The sequence below is a fragment of the Lissotriton helveticus genome, chromosome 1_1, assembly GCF_964261635.1.
Source record: "Lissotriton helveticus chromosome 1_1, aLisHel1.1, whole genome shotgun sequence".
Taxonomy (NCBI): domain Eukaryota; kingdom Metazoa; phylum Chordata; class Amphibia; order Caudata; family Salamandridae; genus Lissotriton; species Lissotriton helveticus.
The window spans coordinates 350,236,492-350,259,804 of record NC_136057.1 but is presented as its reverse complement, the minus strand read 5'-3'; the positions used below and the strand labels follow the sequence as shown (position 1 = coordinate 350,259,804).

At 45.8% G+C, this 23,313-nt stretch overlaps 1 protein-coding gene across 5 annotated transcripts in view; it reads right to left on the bottom strand.

The window, feature by feature from the left end:
- Positions 1-23,313, bottom strand: part of BORCS5 (BLOC-1 related complex subunit 5) — a 237,828-nt gene that overhangs the window by 184,286 nt on the left and 30,229 nt on the right. For 2 of the 5 annotated variants that reach the window (XM_078673535.1, XM_078673530.1), the window contains exon 3: positions 21,679-21,787. The exons of the other annotated variants lie outside the window; for them this stretch is intronic. The gene's annotated coding sequence lies outside the window, so the exon portion shown is untranslated. The remainder of the gene's footprint in view (positions 1-21,678; positions 21,788-23,313) is intronic. 5 annotated transcript variants of the gene reach the window in all.

Genomic DNA, 23,313 nt, shown 5'->3' with positions numbered 1-23,313 from the left:
AACCTGCCCTATTCACATGCATGTGTCAGTAATAAAGGACAGAAAGTGTTTCTTAGTGGCAACAATTGTGCTATGTCACTAAGCGGCACGCTTCTGTGTAACGGTATTAGTTTGCACGGAGCCTGTGAAGGGAATTCATACAACCTTTCATGTCACCAGCAAGGCGCACCTGCAACTGAAATAGAACCATTCTTTCAAAGACTCTATAATGGGAGTTACATTCTTATTGTAGACCGCAGATGTTGTAGTCTTATGCCCGGGACTCCTTATCTAGTAACTACAACGGCGAAGGTCAAGTGCTGTGGACGTTCTTTGTTCCCCAGCTCCTTTCCAGACAGGGAGGCAAGGGCATGGCCCAGTTTGAAAATTACTTCTATTCGAATAGACACTTTAAGCAGAATGAAAACAGTGCTTCTTCAGACGCCTACAAGGCTCACGTCATCAAAAGAAACATATGATCTACAAGTCGCAAGGACGACTGCAGAGATACATACATTATTATCAACTAATTCCCCCGTACATTTCGCGGAAATCCTGAGCGAAATCTTAAATATTTCTGATACCAATGGGATCTCAGGGGTATTTAAGACAGTATTTTCGATGGCATTAACACCATTCAAAGCCATACTGGGTATTTTTCCAGATTTCGTCCATTCGATTTTTGGCGGACTTCCCCTGATCCTGGGACTAATTGCAGGAATCCTATTCCTAGTCCTTATTTTTCGTTATGGCAACCCATGTCACAGATCAAACTCTCGCGACAATGGAAGATACGATCCTAGCCATTGGATACCGGGACCGGATATCAAAAATCCTGGGACTCTCCCGGCTTAGAGACCTAAACATGACTTGGTTTCTATCATTTCGACCAATGTGGCAAAGGTGTGTTTTACCTGTACTAAGGTGTCTGCTATGCGGAGAAGAATGCGTGTTAGACACCTGTCTGACGCTACAATCGGATGCGCCGGTGGATGCAGATACACTGTTGGTTCCTACCAAGGTTCACGCTTTGTGCTGCCCTCAAAGGCTGCCAATCCTGATGACGGCATTCCTGGAATCTTCACCACTACGATTGAAGAGTAGTGAAGTTCAAGATGAAAGCAGCATCGAACAGGTACGACCTTCTGTCAGTGATGCAAATCAGAATGTCAATGGAGACAATCATGCGCACGAATGCATGGTTACCCCTATTCCCGACTTAGTGGAACTTTCCCATGAAGCTGTTGACAGTTTTTTCGAAAGCCTGAATGATATGATGTTCTCTCCGGAACAGAAATAGAGACTTTTGAGTAAACTCGCACACGGCGTTCCCTGAATTCGGCCTTCAACTTTAAAAATAAAGTCACATGAACAATTTCACTCCAGCTCACGGACAGCAATTTTTTTCAGCAAGCCCCTAAAATATTTTTCTATATATTTTTTTCCGGGACACTGATCTTCTGCTTAAAGTAAGAAACTATTCCTAGAGAACTAAGATTTCTATTTTTAGATACTTTATAGACTTTATTGACTTTAGCTGCCCGCTGGTATGTTCACAAATATTTTATTATGTGATGAAATGGTCTCGAACTTCCTTTCTGTATAGCCATATTAAGAGCCATTTCATGTGTATTTCTCATATACCAATAAGCAATAATGCATAAAAATGCGTGTTTACTTTTGCATTTAATTCATAGCTTAAGTGCATACAACATATATGACTGCAATTTTTCAGTATATTTGAAAATTTCAAAATGCATTTATGTATTTTGGGGTGGTAAGGTATACACTATACTCTATAGTATGTTGTACTATGTTATACTATGCATAGATTAGTAGATATGACCATAGTTAGCGTGGAGTGGGTGTCGTGTATTTCTATAGGTTCTGAATCGATCCCCCTATTCCTGACCCTATTCTGGTTAAACTAACTAGCTAGTTAACTAACAGTCAGCCCATGAGGCAAGAACAGCCCCCATGATGCAGATACCGTTATCTGACGCAGTCACACTACGGCGCAGGAACGTATTATCTGATTAGGTCATAACGCTTGAGATCTAATTAGACAAGCGACATTCCTCCAGCCCCTGATAAGGCATACGACGTTCTCATAACAAATCAAACCTATGACAACCTGGATAATCCGTGCGGCCATTGTTTTGATTTCACAGAGAACTTTTGCAAAAGAATGTGCTAACGAGCAAGTCGTATGACATCTTTATTGACGTACCTATGTCCATCCTTACGTCAATCTCGGCACCTTTAAGGTATAAATATTGCCGACCTTGCCCTATGCAAACACACGCGTGGTGACAAGACGGAGCAGCCACACTTGCCGAAGCCGAGAGCAGAAGCAGACCCCGCTGGCAGCAGCCCCGCCTTCCTGACGCGCTGAGAGACGCGCTGCTATCTCAAGCCGAGAGACCCAGCACCGGCGCTTCTGGGCAGCCCTCGCAGGCAGCCTGGAATATCGAGAGCAGAGAAAGAGATACCATTCCTCATTCATCCTAACTTCCAGGTACAGAACTGAATAACCCCTCACAGAGAATTCTTTAGTTATTCACTTGGCAAAAACAAACTTAACTTAAACTGTAACTTTCTATTCCCGCCCACGCATTAGACTTAGGTCAGGTACACGGGGTAGGCGTATTTAGAAACACCAGTTGAGTACGTTTAGTCAAATGTATATGTGTATGTAAATATATTTTAATCATTTTAAACATCATATGGCTCAGAAACCATATCAATGTTTTTACAGTATTATTTTATACTATTGCTTTTAATGTATGCACTTTACTTAACTATAAGTATTGCAATAATATCGATCCATTTCTCATGTATGAGAAAAGAGACTGATCAATAAATAACACCTTTTTATTGAACACGCCCGTCTCTTCCTTTTCTCTACATTCTGATGAGACTAAGAATGCACGTACTGACTGAGTAAAATAATTGCCTTGTGCTCACACGACTCTTGAGATTGACTCTTGATTAGGGGAGAGCAAAGTTGTCATGTTCTATGGTTGTCAGAAACTAAATCCCTTCTTGTCTAATCAGGGGAGGTAATTCTTTCCTGAACATTCGAGAAAGTTTCTAGCGAACTCTGAGCTTAGCTGGCAAACCCAAAAATTAAGTCTAGTATCGACAGTAGTAGACCTAGTTAACGTCTGGCCTAGGCCTTTACTGCTGTAGGTACTATTCCAATGCGCAGAGCCTATTGGGAAGATAGGAACTACACTACAGTAGAGGACCTCCAGTTGGTGGACACATGGCGAACTCTCCACCCGACAGTTAGAGAAGGCACATGCGTGACGACACACAGAAACGCTTGGTCAAGGCTGGATTATTGGCTGGTCTCTAGGGACCTGCATTCTTGGGTCACAGAGGCTTAACACCTCCCACGAACATTCTCAGATCATGCACCTACGCAAATGAAACTACAAATTCCACCACAATACATACAGCCATTTAGCTGGAGATTCCCGTCAAAGGCATTGCTGGACCAGATTTTTCGTGAAGAACTTAGGGAGAAACTGACTGAATACTTTGAGTTAAATGAAGGATCAGTGAAGTCGCCCGGTACGCTGTGGGAGGCTTTTAAGGTGGTCACTAGAGGGTACTGCATGGCGCTAAAGACGGGAGTACTAAGGGCTATACGAAACACACTACGAAATCTGAAACGAGACATTAAAGATTTAGAAAAGGAAAACCAAGAACACCCTTCCACTACCACTCAGGCCACACTTTGGGCAAAGTTGACCGAATTTCAGGAAGAGTCGGAGAGGGAAACAGCATACTTACACAAATGTGCTCAGGCCAGGTGCCTTGGTGAGGGCGACTGGGCGGGGAAAACACTGGCTAACCTCCTTCGCGCCCGAGGGGATCTGAGTATATAACTGAGCTGCATGCGGGTACTGAGAGGGTGGTCAGAACTCCAAAGGGTATTCTTCAGACTATGACTCACTTTTATTAGTCGCTATATACCTCCCACGCAAACAGTCACATTCAGACATCACAGATTATTTGGACATTAGCGTGGTGCAACAATGGTGCTAGAGAATACATGGAACTTCCCATCACAGTCGAAGATGTGAGACAGGTAATATCTGGTACCTTCTATAAAGAATATGTAGACATTGTTGCCCCCCGGTTGCTTCAGGTATACTTGGAGGCGATGGAAACAGGCGTGCTCCCCCCACCCTTCGAGAGGCCACAATAATCACTTTATTGAAACATGATAAAGACCCTACTAGGCCAGATTCCTATCGCCCACTATCATTGATCAATGTAGATGCGAAAATATACACTAAACTCTAAGCTAATACATGCTGCCACAGATTGCACTACCTGATCAATCCGGGTTTATACTGGGTAGGTCTACGTCACACAATCTTAGGGTGTTATTCGGGCTATTACATTACTTAGCCCCACATGTCCAGGCAGTAGCAGCGCTGCTGGACGCTACAAAAGCCTTTGACTCTCTTGAATGGAATTTCCCCTTCACCCTAATGTCTAGGATGGGTTTTAGTCCCATATTCATTAACCCCTTCAGTGCTAATGACAAGGGTAACTCGTCATGGAGTTTCCATTGATTTCAATGGAAAGTCAATGGGAAGAGGGGGATGTACCTTAGCAGCCAAGTGGTTAAACAAATGCAAATAATATATACAAACCCAACGTCGCGGGTGAAGATGCCCTCTGTCGCCGTTATTATTTGCGATTGCTACTGAGCCATTAGGGCAAGGCTTCGACAACACCATACACAGCGTAGCATCGGCTTTACATCGAGAGGATTACTGATACGTGGATAACATGACCATTTATTTAACTAACCCCAAAGATAATTTTGACATAGTGATGCGAGAACTGATCAGATATGGCGGGCTGACAGGGATACAGATTAACTGGGCCAAATCCGTGTTGTTGTCGTCACTCACTGATAATACCGAACAATGCAAGACTGAATTTAATATTCAATGGGCGGCAGGCGAAACAAAATATCTAGGCATATGGATTAGTAGATCCATACAAGAAATATGGCTGGCCAACTACGGAAAGGTGATTGCTTGGATGGAAGGAAAGATACAGAGATGTAAGCAATTGCCGCTTTCATTTAGTATTGCTATTACGAAAATGGTCATCCTACCCAAACGTTTATATTTATTTGTAAATATACCTATGCTGTTAAATACTCTCTTCTTTAACCGACTTCGAATGGGGATCCTTGAATTGGTCTGGGTGGGAAGACAACCCTGTGTCTCCTGGAAGCTACGGACTCTTCCATTTTCCCAGGGAGGCCTAGGGGCTCCAGACTTTGAGCTCTATGCCTACAGCGCACAAGCACAGTTTCTACATTACTGGCAACATGCAACCCCATACCAACCACATGTGGCTATAGAATTAGATATAGCTGCACCCACTCCGCAGAATGCAGCAGTTTACCATCCTTATAAACGGTCTCACTCAGACATAACCACAGTTGAAACAACACGATGGGCATGGAGAAATATAGCAAACTCATTTCTACAACGTGGGCTGACCTGTGCTGAGGGTCGTTTCTCCTGCCTCGGCTTCTGCTGCCGAGGCGCTGTGACTTTGTTTGCTGTTTTGCCTTGGGACGCGGCTCTTGGCCCCGAGCTGCCATCGTTTGCACCAGGACCCGCCCTCCGCCCACACCGCTGCGGGACTGCGAGGCACTCCAACACCTGAAGCCTCTTCCCGCAGCGGCTCCGCCCCCCGCCCGGTGTGCCTGTATAACTTTCGCAGCACCCCCTGCGCGGGTGCTACTCATTTCTACAACGTGGGCTGACCTGTGCTGAGGGTCGTTTCTCCTGCCTCGGCTTCTGCTGCCGAGGCGCTGTGACTTTGTGTGCTGTTTTGCCTTGGGATGCGGCTCTTGGCACCGAGCTGCCATCGTTTGCACCAGGACCCGCCCTCCGCCCACACCGCTGCGGGACTGCGAGGCACTCCAACACCTGAAGCCTCTTCCCGCAGCAGCTCCGCCCCCCTCGTCTAGGAGGATATAATCAGTCTACCTGTCTCGCGCAGCGGGACGCGCGTGGGACGTAGCTCGGGGCGAAGCCCGGGCAAAGGGCGGGCCCTCTGAGGCCACCGTAGGCCAGAGTAGGCTGGGCTGGGCCTACCTTCTAACATCTGCGGTTCAGTGGCCTGCCAAGTCGGTCATGTCAACAGAAGAGGAAACCCCTGGGAAAAAAGGAAGATTGCGTAATGGGTCATTGGATAATTATTTTCCCAAGGTTCAGAGTGAGGGGGATAAGGACTCTATTTTAGCAGAGCGCAGGGCCGAGCGGTGTCGCTCACTTGAGAGCATGAAACATAGACCCCTCATCGATAGTTCCCTGCTCGCTTTGACCCGGGAGGGAGGCTCTGTAGACTTGAGTGGGGATAATGCTAGCCAGGAAGGTGTTCCCCTCTTGTTTCGTGATTTTGTATCCACACCTTGCTTGCCCTTGGATAGCATTATAACTGTCTCTCCTACCCCTAGTCCTAGTCACATCACTGTCACAACCAAGCCTAGGAAACAGAAACCTAAGCATTTAGTTACTGCCCAGATCCACCGCCCACCACCGAGTAAAAAAAGGAGGAAATTAAGGGTAGCACTAGGTAAAGCTAAAATCTCGCATACTGAATTTGGTAAGGGGGTAAAAACCCTCAATTCAACTAAGACTACCCTAGTAGAGGTGCTGGATCCTACACCAGCGGTAGTACCGCCAAATGTAAATAGTTCACTTGAAGCAGTTGCACAGGCTGTGGTTCCCGACAGCAATGCTGGAGCCACAGTATCTGCTACTCCCCTTTCCCCTACACTGATAGGGAATTTGGAGTTTTTGCTGAGATCTCTCCTTTTACCTATCAATGAGTCCATTAAAAAGGTGGAAATTAGACTGACCATACTGGAGACTGCCATATCTAGCATGGTTACTATGACTAAAACCCAGGGGAACGGGGTGGCACACCCTACATCTATGGCCAGGCCTCCCTCTACCACCGTTTCAAAAAATCCAACTGCACCAGTTCAGCCGGCCAAAAAAACCTCACAACACCTAGGTAGGGTTGACCTCCCCTCCCAAAACCCATTGCCTCCTAAACTGTTAAATACATCTGTAATTGCAAAGGGTGGTGACCCAAAAAAACCAGCCCCAAAGGCCCCGATAAGTAACAACAACCAGAACGACCATGGGGAAGGTAGCTATAATAGAATACCACGGAAAAAGGCGCCTCAAGTGGAGATTCCCCCAGAAGCAGTGCCCTTTGTGGTAGTTTTGACTGGGGTCCCCCCGTTAGCAGAAAATAAGAAGGAGGGTTACGTTGATCTCAAAAATAAAATTATCCATTGGTTGAGGACACATAGGCCGATAGTGCCCAATATAGATGGGGATATAGTGCATGTTAGACGGATCAACTGGCTGGGGAGCAGAACTATAGATATAGAGGGGGATTTAGTGGTGGTCAATTTTAGAGACCCCAGAGCAGTAGACTATATTTTAAACTGGCCACCTGGTAACGGGGAAACTCGCATCATCCCTCGGGCCCTAACTCATTTCTATCCCCGGACAGAGGCTATTCCTCCCAAATATCCACTTAAGTTCCAAACATATAGGCCACCCCTCACCCTGCCATATAACAACAATTATCCCCAGTATGGGCAACACTTTGCCTCGCTGCTTGACCAGCACTCTGCCTGGTTTACGGTGCCCTACAGACACACGATGAACCACGACACCAGGATGGATCATCTAAGACCCTTTACTCCCTTGGACACTTACAATCGGTTTTCGCAGCTCTCTGGGCTGGAAGATTGCGATTGAAGTCTAGCGCCCGGAGGGGAGACATGTGAACATCGGGGGGAGAAGGCCCCACTATTTCGTGGTAGTATAGACGCAGGGCAAGTTAGTCCACCTTTAGTTCAAACTGCCATTACTAACAACATTACTGAGGCTTCCATGATAGCCGAGTCTATGACCAGTATGTTTAGTTGTCCCGTAAACCCTATTCCCTTGGTCCAAGACGGGGTCAGCTGTATGATCACGGCGGATAATGAGGGTGTGAATAGGGGGGGACTTACCATAGTGCCCAAGGGACGGCGGGTAATAAACCTCTTATCTTGGAACGTTGCGGGGTTAAAAAGGAAGTTAGATTTACCAGAGTGGCATACGTTTATTGAGAGATTTGATGTTTGCCTATTTCAGGAAACCTGGAGTGTAGTACCCTTACATAAATCGGGGTATACCACCCACTTCTTGCCAGCAGCAAGTAAAGGAAAGGGCAGACCAGCGGGGGGCCTTATGGTCTGGATTAAAATAGAGCTGGATTGGGTGGTTAAACGCTACAATTTGGAGTGTAGTGACATACTCCACCTCTCTTCTAGAGGGAATGTGGAGGGTAGTAGTAGGCTAGACCTCTTTAACGTTTATGCCAGAGGGGCTCCTGGGGACACCGCCTCCTCAACTTTAACAGCTCTGGATTCCGCCTTAGCTAACTGCCCTTTATCTGCAAAAATTATCGTGGGGGGCGATTTCAATTGCACGTTTGAACCCCTCCTCGGAGACGACCCCCTGGGCATTGAAGACGAAGATTCTAACTGGTCTATCCCTACCCTATCCCTGCCCCCCATTAGAAAATGGTCAGCTAGGGTAATTCAAATTAATGCACTAACTAGGGACCACAAGTTAAGAGCCCTCAATGGCAGGACTATATCCGACCAGGCAGGTGCTCTGACCTTTAATAGACTTACCGGGCCGTCCCGAATTGACTACATCCTAATGGATGTCAGTTTTTGGGCAGACCTTATTGACATGGAAGTGCTTCCAAGTCAGGATAGCGACCATAATCCTCTGTGTTGTAAGTTTAATTGGGGCACCTTTAAAGACAGTAGGGTGAATGCCCCCTTAAAAACTTCTAAAGAGATTATTCCATACAACAACAATCGCAGACTGAAATGGGACAAGGCTAACCTGAAGGAGGATGACCTAGGGGCCATCAAATTTCTGGTGGAGGGCCTGTCCTCTGATCTGGAGGCCTGGGTCTGTGAAAATGAGATTAGTATGTCGCTGCACTCTTCCCTCGACTCAGCTTACAAGGCTACAATAGATCATGTAAGCCAATTTTTTTATTTCGAAAGGGAAAAGCAACAGAAAAACTATTACACCTCCCACTTCAAATAAACCTTGGTATACAGATCAGTGTAAGGGCAAAAGGAAAAATCTGACAAAAGCCCTGCTTTCTGGGGATCCTATGCTGGTTAGAGCGGCCAGGAAGGACTACCTAAAAGCATTATCGCTGGCTAAACGTGAGTGGGAGGAACAGCATTGGCAGGACCTATCCAATGCTGTGAGTAGAAGGAACCCGAACCTTTTTTTGGGATCTGATTAATAGAACTAGACAGAGGAAATCGCAACCATTAGCAGCTCACATAACCAGCCAGCAATGGTTTAGTCACTTTTCATCCCTATATGGAGGTAATGATGAATCAATCAGCCCCGGGGCAGTTAGTTTCGGCATTGGGGATACCTTAGGGGTGGACGATCCCCAATTTTCGATCACCGAAGTAGTGACGGCGATTAGACATCTAACCCCAAAGAAGGCGGCCGGGCCGGATGGGATCCATGGGGACCTGTTGATCGCGGAGCCGCAGGCTTGGGCCAAGTTAATCGCTACAATTATGAACTTGATTACTATGGGCCACCAGGTGCCAGATTCTTGGAAGGGGGCAGAGGTGGTTACTGTGTTTAAGAAGGGGGCAAGAGATGATCCTGCGAACTACCGTCCTATCAGCTTGATAGATATAATTCAGAAAGTAGTTGGCAGGGTTATTATTTCAAGGGTAGGCGATTGGATGGAGGAGGCCAGTATTCTCTCCCACCTCCAAGCGGGCTTTAGAAGGAAGGTAGGCACGATGGACCAGGTCTTTCGTTTTTTTGTTATCTATTGGAAGGCAGTTACCATCAAGAAAGGCAGTTTATACATGGCCTTCATTGATCTCAAGACGGCTTTTGACCTGGTCCCACGGGCAAAATTATGGGAGATCTTAAGAGAGATGGGATTTCCCAGTAGACTCCTGAGTCTAATTGTAAAGCTCCACGAGGGGAATTATGCGAGGGTCAGATGGGGATCCCAGGGGCAGTTAACAGATAGGGTCCCTGTGAGGAGAGGAGTACGCCAGGGCTGCGTTATGGCTCCGACCCTTTTTTCCCTATTCGTGAATGGAGTGGTGGACCATCTGAAAGGGGAAGAGACGGATGCCCCATCCCTGGCGGGGGAAAGAGTCCCCACTTTACTCTTCGCCGATGATACCTTATTGATCTCCAAATCCCCAGTGGGTTTGCAAAAACTCTTGAATCGGTTTAGTTCTTTTTGCACTAACAGAGGCTTAACCATCAATACCTCGAAAACTAAACTGATGGCACTCTCCCCCTCTAAAAGATTTAAAAATAATTTTTTGCTCAATGGTGCGCCCCTGGAGTTGGTCAACTCATTTGACTATCTTGGTGTCCGGATAAATAGTCGAATGTCCTGGAAGGACCACTTGGGCAAAATGTTACTCAGCCACCAAAGAGCTTCCGGGGTGACTGAGGGAGCTCCGCGAGTCAAGGAGCAAACCAGTCTCTCCTGTCATGGCGATTTATGAGGGGCAGATCCTCCCAGCGGCATTATATGGCTCTGAACTTTGGGGTTTTGAAAATGTTTCAGAGCTATCGACAGCGGAAAACAATTTTCTAAGGAAGGTGATGGCTCTCCCCGCTTCCACCCCACTGATCCCCCTGAGACTTGATTTGGGTAGAAGAGCACTAAAGGACTTGGTAAGGCTACGCCCGTTGCTCTTCTGGACTCGTTTAAGAAGAACTGAGGAGCTCGCAAAATATGCTGAAGGGCTGGACGATCTTCTTCTGTTGGACACGGGGAAAAAAATAGGTTGGCTGAAGAATTTGAGAGACCTGGTTCTTAACTTGGGTTTAAGGGATGCTTGGGAGACACAATCGCCACCACCCAAGGAAGTGATTAAAAAGTTATATTGGGATTGGGTACAGAGTAATGCACTAAGGGCCATGGATGGGGGCTCACTCACGGATCAATTTCTGTTAATTAAATGGGTGAAAAAACTGGAACCCTTCCTTGACCTGATAACCAAACCACTAGATCGAGCGCTATATCTAAGGCTGAGATATGGGACGCTTCCGGTGCACGACTTCACGGCGAGGTGGTCGAACTCTGGTGCCCCCCAGCGCTCTTGCCCTGGCTGTGCAGCACCAAAGGAATCTGTGGCCCACCTATTTTTTGCCTGCCCCGCTTACAGAGGGGCGCGGAAATTCTGGCTGAAACCTGTGTGTAGGGAATTGGGGTTGAGGTGCCATAGCCAGGCACTACGTATACTTTCTACTGACTCTTCTTCCTCCATCATGATCTGCGGGGTGGCAAAATTCTTGGGCAGTGCGTGGGCGACGCGCTCCCGTCTACTGAAATTGCACTCGGGGGGACCTACGGTCTGATGCTTGAAACCGCCTGTAGCAAACGAGTGTCTGTGGTGCATTTTCCCTTCTATCTGTACTTTTTAAAGTTTTACTGGTGTATTACAAAATGTTTTATGTATGTGTATTCTTTTATGGTGACCAATTTGCCGAATAAAGATATATTAACAACAACAAATATAGCAAAGCGGGCAGGCCACCAAGAACTATATGCTCTCTCTATGCCACTGGGAGGCAATCCGTTAATTGGTCCGCTGATGGACAAGGCTATCACTGAACGCGCAAGTAGGCGCGGCTTAATGGTGGGACGAGATCTGTACCCAAATGATGAGTTCTTGTCTCTGCAGAGGATGTGTGAACCAGATACACCCTCGGCATCTGATATGCTGTTGCATTACCAGCTCAGGGCGGCATGCAGGGTGCGATATGCTGAATTCCCTAGGGCTCCAGCCCCATTACCGGCGCTGGAAAATATTTTGTCCAATAATTCCCCTCGTAAATTGATAATACGAATCTACAACTAACGCAAGAATCATCCCCCATCATTTTAAGTACAGCAAAAGCTGAATGAGAGAGGGAAGCCGATATTACGATTACAGACAAACAGTGGCAATTCTGCTGCTCTCAATCGGAGCATCTCTCGCCAAACTATAGGTTGCGACTTATACAATTTAATTACCTGCATAGAATTTATCGTACGCCTATACAATTACAATGAATGGGTCTACAACAAGATGCAAATTGTTGGAGGTGTGGGGCACAGGAGGCATCATTCCTCCATTTAGGATGGCTTTGCAGACCAATAGCGCAATACTGGTCGGAAATCTTCAGGCACATTGGAAACATTGTAGGTACACAATTGCAGGCTATTCCACTTGTGGCACTCCTGGGCTTTGTACTAGATGTACCTAAAGCTTTCCGTAAATTGTTATCCATGCTGCTGTTGCTTGCCAAACGCCAGGTAGCGCTACATTGGAAGAAATCGCATCCACCTACTGTAGCGGAATGGATAAACACAGTCATTTATTGCAAAGACCAACTGTCGGCTTATTGGGAATTGTTGCCCAGCAGATCTAGACCCTTAGATGTGTGAGAGCCATTCGTGACTTGGCTGGGACAAGGGGGCTCTGACCTTCGAGCAGGTCAACATATGTGAACAATTTTACGAACACGGCTCTTGAATGTAATACTCATCATGTAATGCTTACATTGATTCAACTGATCTCTCCCTGCACTTGTTGTTTGATGGGTTCTTATAGTTGTGGACAGATGGGGCGTAGGGCAGGTACTCTTAGGTGGATGAAAGCAGTTTAGATCTCAGGCTACTAGCTCGAGGACATGGCAGGGGGGGCGAGCGTAGTTTACTAGTTTGTAAATATGTGTTTCTATATTGCAAATGATAATTTTCACTACTCATATTGAACACAAGTTGATAAGTCTGTATGTAAAAAAAATCCTGACCCACTGCCGGGACCCTGGGATGTCGGCTTAAAGGCTGTGTTCTCAAAGGAAAAGTGTACAACTCATAAGCTAAATCCAGATAAATCAAACCCCTGAAGGTAAGGACACTTAGATCCTACACTACAGCAGTCAACCATGCTTTATATTGAGAGCTAGACAAGACATGCATAATCTTGAGAAAGGGGGAGATATAAAACAGATGTAGAAGGGGGTTATAGTGAGGGAGAAAACATCTTTAGTTTTCCATCTATGTGTTTCACTCATGCACCTATTTATTTCATGAAATGCACAGATTATAGTAATCTTAAAAGTTACATTTAGCCGACCAAGGCAAATAGGAGTGTGCACAAGGTCATTCCTCTGGCAAGTTGGATCTGTGGAATTAGGAGACTAAAAGGGCACAGCTCGTTACAAATAATGATGGGCTTTTGGACACTGAACTAGTGCCCATTACTAATAAGGGCCTTATCCGGAGGACAGGGGTAGCAAGATGAATCACAGGTTTATGCCTTAGTAATTTCCCTGACTTTCAGAAGTACAAAAGCGGGCACGCTGACCTATAACTTGATAATAAATACTACTGCTTAGATAATAAATCTAGCAAACGATTAGTCAAACTGCTAAGGGGAACAGCAAGCCAAAATCACACTAACTGAAGGTACATTTTTTAATTCTTTAATGGCCTAGATGCTTTCACATGACGGAGCTCGCAGACCCGCAACCTTGAGCGGTCTATTTGGCAGAGGCTGTATTGCCCACAATTAAACACAAGCATTTGCAATGCCAGTCAGTCAGTCAAAATACTTTATTGCGATAACTTAATATCATATAAAGACAGTGGCACCATACAAAAATTATAAAATACATTAGATAAATACACACGTTAAACAAGTTAAAACACCTTTCATAATTTCTAGGAACCACATAATCAATGTTAAAAATACAAACATTAATATATAAAAATAAGAATAAAAAACAGTCCCACAACAATGTTTACCATGATTTCAGTTACTAGTATGGTCAGAAAGTACAGTTTTTACTCAGTTCATTTAAAAAATGGGGTATAATTATCATTCTTGTTCCTGTTCCGAATCCTAATAGCACTCACTAGAAAGCTAGCTACATGAAACATGATCCTAGGAGTCTGCAATAACTGTAAGTACAGGAGGGCAGGTTTGACTTGTATGAAACCGGCCTCCTTTAAAATGGGTACAAGAAACTTTCCCCTCACATCTGTGTAATGACCACAGAACATCACAAAGTGCATTGTGTTTTGTTCAGCAAACATGTCACAGGAGCATGGCAATGCTTTTTCTGGAGTGCTCCATGCAGGGGAAAAACCAAGATTAAAATGTATCAAATTAAAACGAAATCGAGTTAAGAGAAACCTGTGGTAAGGGTGATTCACAGTATTTAAATAAGTTTCTGGGCCACCATGTAAAGACAGAATTAGGCTAGCCCTCACAGTGGGTTTTTTCAATTCCAATTCTTCTCTTTCCAGGCTTAACATTTCTCGCATTGCACCCTTAATTAGTGCAATGTCTTTGGATGTTATCATCTCTGGCGCTGAATATAGCTCAGGTCTCCCCACTTTAGTAAGACTGTCCTTAATGTATCTCAACCACTGTATATTGTTTACTTGATCCAAACATAAACAATCTTTCATTATGGTGTGATTCAGGGGTATTTCTTTATTTAGCCATATCCTCATCCACGCTACTAAGGGTGATGTTTTTATCAAGTCTGTGATATAGCCCTCCCCAAGTTCCGCATGAACTGTGTAAGAAGGAGTAGATTGTGGGACGCCAAGGACACATCTTAAAATTTTATTTTCTGTCATCTGAAGGGAGTCCGAGCACCTATATCCCCAGATTGAACTGCCATAGGATGCGACTGAGATGCATTTAGCCCTGTAAATTTTCATCAGGGCTACGATTGGCCTGGCCCCCAACTTCTTTGAAAAACCATGAAGGGCCGAAGATGTTCTTGCCAAAGATATTACTCTATTCTTTAGCTGAGGTCCCCAGTTACCCCGTTTATCAAAAGTGATCACTAAGTAAGGGAAGGTAGCTACTTGACAAAGCTTCTCTTGTCCACAGGAAAAAGTTTTAGAGCATTTTTTCCTTGCGGCACTACCCATTAACATAATCTGGGACTTCTTGGCGTTTATTGTAAGGTCCAATGACCCCATGAAGTTCTCAAAAACGTCCAAGAGGCGTTGTAACCCCACCCCAGTGCGTGAGAGTAAAACCGCGTCATCCGCGTATAGGAGTACCGGTATACCCAGCTCCCCTACACGCGGGATGTCAAGAGTCGCCTCTCTCAATGCAGGTTCCAGGGCATTTATGTATATTGTAAACAGAAGGGGGGCCAGGATACAACCTTGCCTGACCCCCCTTTCTGAGTTGAAGGGTTCCGTGCACCGCCCCGCAGAGGTGGCTCTGACTGTGGCTTTAAGGCCCGAGTGCAAGTCCGCCAGGAGGTTAACCAATGCCCTATCCAGGCCCATGTCTAACAGGATAGTCCATAGCTTTGATCTGTTTACCAGATCAAACGCTGACGAGAGATCCATGAAACCTAGGTACATGGATCCCTCCCTTGCCTTAGTATATTTCTCCACTAACAGGTGCAGATTGAGGCATTGGTCTAACGTGCTTCTCTTAGGTCTGAATCCATATTGGACATTTGTCAAGACACCTCTATCATTTGCCCACTCATTTAATTTAGATAAAATGACCCGACCTAGTATTTTGACTGAGGAGTCAATTAATGAGATAGGTCTATAGCAGGCGGGATCCTGCCTATTTCCCTTTTTAAACACAGGAATAATAATTGATGTTTTCCACGGTTCCGGAATGTTTTCATGGCTTAGGGTGTTAAAAACCTTACAAAGTAATTTAGCCCAAAATTTGGGAGCGCATTTAAAAACATCGGCAGGGACCCCATCGGGTCCTGGCGCCTTGTTTTTTAGGGTCAGATCTATAGCTTTTTCCACCTCTGCTGGCTCAAAGGTCACTGACTGACACTCAGCAATACGGACAGCAGGTCCCCCAACAACTCCACCACTATGATCAGAATAGATTTGACTGAAATGCTTTATCCAACCCTCATCTGGTATATTAGTCTCAAGTGGGGAGTTCTCCTCACCTGAGAATAAAGGCTGATTAACAATCTTCCAGAATTCTCCACTATTTTTATGGTGACTGGATCAAGTAGTTGGGACCAGGCTTCCTCTCTCAATTCTTTTTTCCTGTCAACTATGGCTTTTTTATACTGAGCTCTAAGGCTCGTAATAAGTACAGGATCTTTTGGCGTTGCCTTCGAGGCGCTAAGTAAGCAGGAGGATTGAGAGTGTAGAACAGCATAAACAACAAGCATTTGCAATGCAATAGGTCTCGCATTGACACAAGTCTGAGCTATTGACATTGTAAATAACAATGCCTTTTATTTATGTTTAAAAAAAAAAAAAAGGCATTGTTATTTGCAATGTCAATAGCTCAAACTCACGTCAATGCGAAACCTATTGCATTGTAAATGCTTGTTTTTGTTTTTATACAAACTAACCACTGCCGCCACACGTGCACTCTCAGCTATTATGACGTGTACCTCGCAATCACACATACGCACACACAGACTCTTGCACTCTCTCTCAGATGCACAACTTCAGTGGTCTACCCACGCATACAACGCACTATATTCACACACATTTCCCGCGCTTTTGCACACATACACGGCGTCTAACTCACGGACACGCGCATCCTCCTTCATACTCACACTTTCTGGCACAGACTCTCTCCCGTACACGTACTCCGACTCTCACACGTCCTCCGCACCGTTTCTGATGAGCCTGTCCTTTATGCGCACCGCCTTATATAAATTATCACACAAACCCTCTCCCTCAGACAGTTACTCTGCACTTTTGCACCATGGGGCTTATTTACAGGCCCATTGCGCCACTTTTGCGTCACTTTTCACATGTTTAAAAGGGGCGCAAGGGGCTTGTAAATCTGCCCCATGTTCTCAGCAGCAACATGTTGTCGGACGGATTTCTCTTGAGTTCCACTCTGGTTTTGAAACCCTCGCGGCCACAATATATCCAACCACCTCTGAGCAGACTCGGTCTCACTGCCGTGCACCCGTGGTTGCACTGCTGTCCCCGCACTCCGAGAGACACCTCACTCCATGCCTCACTGTCGCTGCACCTCAGCGGCCCTTCCAGCTGCACCCTGATCCACCCCCACCGCCCCCGTGCTGTCCCCCACTTGGCCTCTTTCCTGGTTGTGGCAAGCAGCCCTCACTCCAAGACTGAGCGCCAACGAACTCAGCTCTCTCAGGTATGTGGCTTCAATTGGTGCAGCAGGTGCAGTGGCACCGGAGGCCACTGAGCTCTGTTTATCGCAGTATCTTATTCATCCAGCTGTCAGGGGTGTAGTGTTCCTCTCTTACACTAGGACCCGAGACACGGCGGCTGCGCTACTGATCTCTCTGAATGACTACCGCAACCCTTGGGTGTGGGTGCCCCGCGTTGCTGTCCCTCTGTTTCCAATTAAATATATCCTGACAGCCACAGCGTGTGGGTGCCCCTCGGCCCGTGCCTTCTGTGAGCATCACACTCTCCATGACACCAGAGCATGTTCTGACCTCACACCACTGCACGCGATAGTGAACTCACACAAGCTCCAAGGTGCGCGCGCAAAATGTGCGTCTGAGGCTTACTTCTGTCCTAGAGATGGGAAAGCACTTGAGGAAGAGGTAAGTGTTACCGAACCCGACCTTCGACAGCTCTTTCGGTGGAGCGCCAGCTGCTGCCACGGTCTGCGTGCAGATAGTGGGTTCTAGTCTGAGTGAGGCCAACCGAGTCTTTCAGTCTTCCGATGTCGAAAAAAGGAGTGACATCGACGTGAACGCAGATACATTGCTGATATGTATGGTGCATCAAAGCTGCAATCGGGTGCAGTATGGGCCATGCAAACATGATGTCGTTAAGTGATGTTTCCTAGACTGCCTCATGTACCTCACTGTTCAGTCGGAGAATTAAAATATTGGGGTGTCATCCCTTTCAACCCCTACTACAAAACAAGTGACCAGCGAAACCGAAAGCAGCCCGGGCTTACAGTGAGAGGGCGGGGGCTGCCCGCGCATGCGCGCCCCGACGCCAAAGCGGAGTGCGGCATCTGAAGTCCCGGGTCCCAGGAGGGGGGCCGGGTGAAGACCAGCGCTGCGGAGGGACCTCGAGAATGCCGAGAGAGACAGGGACACGGAACACGCCGGGTGAAGACCAGCGCTGCGGAGGGACATCGAGACTGCCGAGAGAGACAGGGACACGGAACATGCTGAAAGAGCCCGGTGAGTGGGGGGGTGGGGGGTGAGGGGGTGGGGGGGAGTGGGATGTGTGTGCGTGTGTGTATGTGCGCGTGTGCGTCTGTCTGTCTGTGTGTGTTGTGTGTGTGCGTGTGTGTGTGTGTGTGTTGTGTGTGTGTGCCTGCCTGCGTGTGCATGTGTTGTGAACAGCCTGCCGGATTCGGAGCGCGTGTTCAGGCGCGCGACCTGATACGATTCCGGCAGGCTGCGTGCGCATGCCAGTCTCTTGTCCCAAGTCTTGTTAGTCCTTGGAAGCTAAACTGATTACAATAGGGCTCCACAGCGACAATCGCTTCGCGATTGCGTCGCAGTGCAAGCCCTAAAAAGGACAGTAAAAGGCTTTACAAGCCTATATCTAAATTGCACCCTTGCAGAACCCCATGCCTGGATTGCTTCACATCATCTTCTACTAATGCCTTGTACAGTCACTCATCCTCTTGCTTCCCAAGGTCTCACACAAGATACTCCAGGAGATACTCCAGGAGGGCCAGATACTCACCACAATGTCTGAATCAACCATCTTTCTCAGATTGCAGGCACTGATGGAGGAGCTGGTGCATTCAGAAGGGTCGGGCAGGGGACAATACTAAAAAGGCATCTCCTGGAGACAGGGACCACAGAGTCCAAATAATCTATCCCCAACACCGTGGACACTGAAACAGCCTTTGACAGGGTTGATTGGGAATTCATGGCAGACACGATGATGACTGTTGGGATGGGGGTTGGGGGAGGGGTTGTGCAGTGGATTCTAGCAGGATACCGTAATGCAGAGCCAAGATGAGAGTAACTAAACTCCACTCCCAATACGTGGATTTTGGTAGAGGCAGAAGACAGGGGGGCCCTCTATCTCTCTTCCTCTTCGACCTTACTCTGGAACGCCCGGCACAGCACTTCCCAGCTAATCCCCACATAAAACTGCATCAAACTTGGGACCCAAGAAATAAAACTGACCACGTTTACAGATTCTATTTTGCTTTTAGTTACAATCTCCCTGGGCTCCCCCCCATCCCCTCCCCAAACGTGTTAAATCAACCATAAAACAGCAGTACAGGCACTAGTCATTTTTAGATTAGAATATGGATGCTCTACCCTTGCAGGGCTACCCAAAAAATATCTGGCCCCATTGAAAGCCTGCCTCAACACCGCTGCCAGACTACTAACCGGCTCAAAGAAATTCAACCACATCTCTCCCCACCTCAATGCGCTGAACTGGCTTCTCCTAGAGGCCAGAATACAATTTAAACTGGCCTGCATTACTCACAAAGCTCTTTATAACAACTCCCCTGCATTTCTGGCACAAAAACTTGTGGTATCAGGTGGACCCAGAAACTCCCGTTCTGCCAAAGACCTACAGCTGCAATCTGCACGCTTCCGAAAAAAGAAAACCTACAACCGGGCCTTCACTGGGGCTGCGCCAAGGATTTGGAACTCTCTCCCACCCGCCATTAGAAGACTTCCGTCCTTGTCAAATTTTAAGAAGGAGACAAAAACCTTCTTAATGGGTAACTACCTCGCCTAATGAACACGTTACATTATTATCCTTCTATGGACGATACCCATTCCTGCACTCCTGGGCATTCCCCCAAGAGTTGAGACTATGTACTTTTCTGCACAATGTATCTACCGGTTTTAATTTCCTTCCCACATGTAGCTGGGACGTTGAGTACTTGTTTCCTTGCATTATGTATCCCCTTTTTTACCCAATTGATCCCTCCCTTCCCTTCGTTCTGTACACCACCCTTAATACTGTAAAGCGCTCTGATACTCTCATGGGTCTGGTTCGCGCTCTATAAAACTATAAAATAAATAAAAACATTGAAACTCATCAAAAGGAATTCATATTTAAAATTAATATTTCCAAGTCAGAACATAATAAACAGTTTGGCTCCTAAAACAATAGTTGATCAACTGCAGAAATTAACCCCTCAATGATGGGAGACTTAAAAGAGAAGTGAAGGCGGAACCAAATAGGTGTAACTAAAATACACTTTTCCTATTGGGCCACATGAAGCATATAAAACGTCCATTCGTCCTAAGATTCTGTACATTTTTCAAACAATGACTCTAAACATTCCCAGAGAGTACATCATGGAATTCCAGTCAATACTCCTCCTATACAATCAAGAATGGATGAGTTAATAGGATTCAGGCGCTCACTGGAAAGTCACACAATATCAAATCAAATCTTGTCTCTCAACCAGTGCTCTAAAAGGGGGAACATTCACCCAACTCCCCCAAACTCAATCCAGGGATAGAAAGAAAAATCATACAGCTTTAAGCACACGCCATCAATTCAAGTGACAGTACAATGTATATTCATTAACATAATTATTTCTTAAATGGCTTTATTTTCAGCCTACTGCCCCCTTCTATACCCTTCTTTTTAGACAACACGTGTTTCGTCGTCTTAGGGTGTAACCCTATGACTTCATCAGTGCAGACCAGCTATATGTGTTTATCATAAGGTTTTACTCGACCCCCGGTTACAATTCCGACATGGAGTAACCAGTGGTCACTATCCACATTCCCAACTGATCTCATGTATATTTTTAACCAAAGCAGTATGCACTCGTACACCTTAATAGTACGGTCCCAGTGTAAAATCCCTTGTGGGTAATTGAGAACGTTCTGCTCTATCCGTATTCGAAATTCACCAAAGCGAGTATGTTCTGGTTCTGGTGTTCGCAATACTCCTATACCTGGCAGGCAAAAAAAAAAAAGACTTGATGCATGATAGGAGACAATGCTCATTGCGTCCACGCCATGGAGGTCTGGGGACCCCAAATTGTTCCATTACCATGCAGCAAAAAAGGCAATGGGCGGGTGTAAAATCCCTATAGATTTGTTTGATTGTGATACCAATAAGACCTTTGAGCAAATGAAAGGAGTATGTTCTCCCCAAATCGGAGCTCTTCCATTACATGCAACTGGGACACTGGTGACTCAGTCTTAGAATTGAACATGGAGCCATCAGAGCCCTCACCCCTTTACAAAAAATCCTCATATTGCTCAAAGGACAAACATGTCACTTAAAAAATAAATCTACGCTCTGTTAAATAGTGAGGGGGTAGACCATAAACTCACATTCCAGCGTTGCTTGAGAAGAGGGATTACTTTTCGCCAGTTTAGATCAGGAGCAGATATACAGAGATAAACTGTCAACTTTGCCTTCCATGCAGATGGTAGGGAAATGCTCTTAAGATTCTGTATAGGTGGCATTATACCCTAGCAGGCTTTGCAAGGATGGGGGCAGGAGAAGCCCATTATGCTTGAGGGGTGCGAACAGGAGGGACCCATGACACACATATTCTAGTCTTGCCCTAAGATGAAGATTTTCTGGTCTATTTTTTTAAAGAGCATTTAATTATTCAGAGTGTATGTAGCCAGATACCTGAAGTGATATTTTTGGGACGTTCAGTCACAGATACATATCCCTTGTATGGCAGGCTGGGTTGACTAATCTTCCATCCACTGGTGGGCAAACAATAGAGCTTTGTTCTCTGGGGGCAACAAAAACACCCCTCAGAGCAGAACTGAGTGAAAACTGGTGGATTTTGGTATGGAAAAGCTTTGCAAAGCAGCACATGGTGAAGAAAGGGGCTTTACCAATAATGTAATTTATCGATGTTTTTCAGCAACGGCTACGACAACTCCAAGTTAGATAATTACTACTCCATAATGAAGCCCAAACAGACTGAATTACAGATTCCATAATTGGTGCAATCCTAAGGAATAGATTTGACTTGATTGAGGCAATACAGAGGACTATTTCTAGGGAGACAGGCATGGGAGGAGGGTATTAAGTAGGTATGAGGGCTGAAGAGTTCATGCTGCCTTTTCAATTTATTTATTACACTGGAGATTGTATTTGGTTCGCCAAGTTTACATGCCAATAAAACGTGACATATTTGAAGTAAACATGAACGCCCGAGTATCACTCGCATTGACCCACATCATGGAAATCGCATGAACATTGCTAACAAAACCTAACCATTTTAATATATGAGAAAGAGAAAGAGAAAAAGAGAAAAAGAGAAAGAGAGAAAGAGAAAGAGAGAGAAAGAGAAAGAGAGAGAAAGAGAGAGAGAGAACCAACAGCCGAAACCCAAGAACTGTCCCCAGTCTTTTATAGGACAGTACCACCAACAAGAGGTGTTTTCATAACTCTTCCTCCCCAACAAAACTCCAACTAAAAAAACCTGGAAGTGTTCCTGTGGAAATATTTTCCTTGTATATTTTGTTCTTATAGAACCCCTTCAGTGTTCCTCTGAACCTCACCGATGCCAAAAGCTGATGCCCCCCGCGTGACTCACAGTTTAGTTCGTTAAGGTTCACATGCACACATTGTGAAAGAAGAGCAAGAAGGGAAAGAAAAGCAAGAAGGCATTATCATAGACCAATGAGTCTGCTTTGTGCCGCTGTCAAAATTGCCTCTTTCTGGCTAATCAAGAACTACCAAAACTGTGCAACTTACTTCAAGGTCACTCATTCACGTAAGTGCAATATGTACTGAGCACTGCCAAATGTGTGACGCCCACAGCACCCCTAATTAGGGCACTCATCATGCCTTTCATTTCCACTTTCAAATTAATAGGAAGAAAAAACACAATAGGGGAAAACAGATACAAGGGGTGGGCTTATAAAACAAGCATTGGCATAGCCAATAGGTCTCGCTTTTGGGACCTTGTAAGTATTTAGTTATGCAGCACAATATCCTTGGTGCAACAACATTAACTGTTGCATGGTTAAACACTTATAAGGTCCCAAAGGCGAGACCTATTGGCTATGCCAATGCTTGTTTGCAGTTTCAAATGTGCCAAGTAGTGCACGGGCAGCACCACAGTAAGAAACACTGAAATCAGCCTCAAATACTTGGTGGCATATCAAATCTCAGTGCTCACTGCTGAGATGTGAATTTCATAGTCACATCATGTCTCTGGTCACACAGATGGTCAAGTATGTGCGGTGTTGAAATGCAGTCTGTCGACAGTGACATCTTCAGATGGCAGGGCGAAAGTCTGAGGCC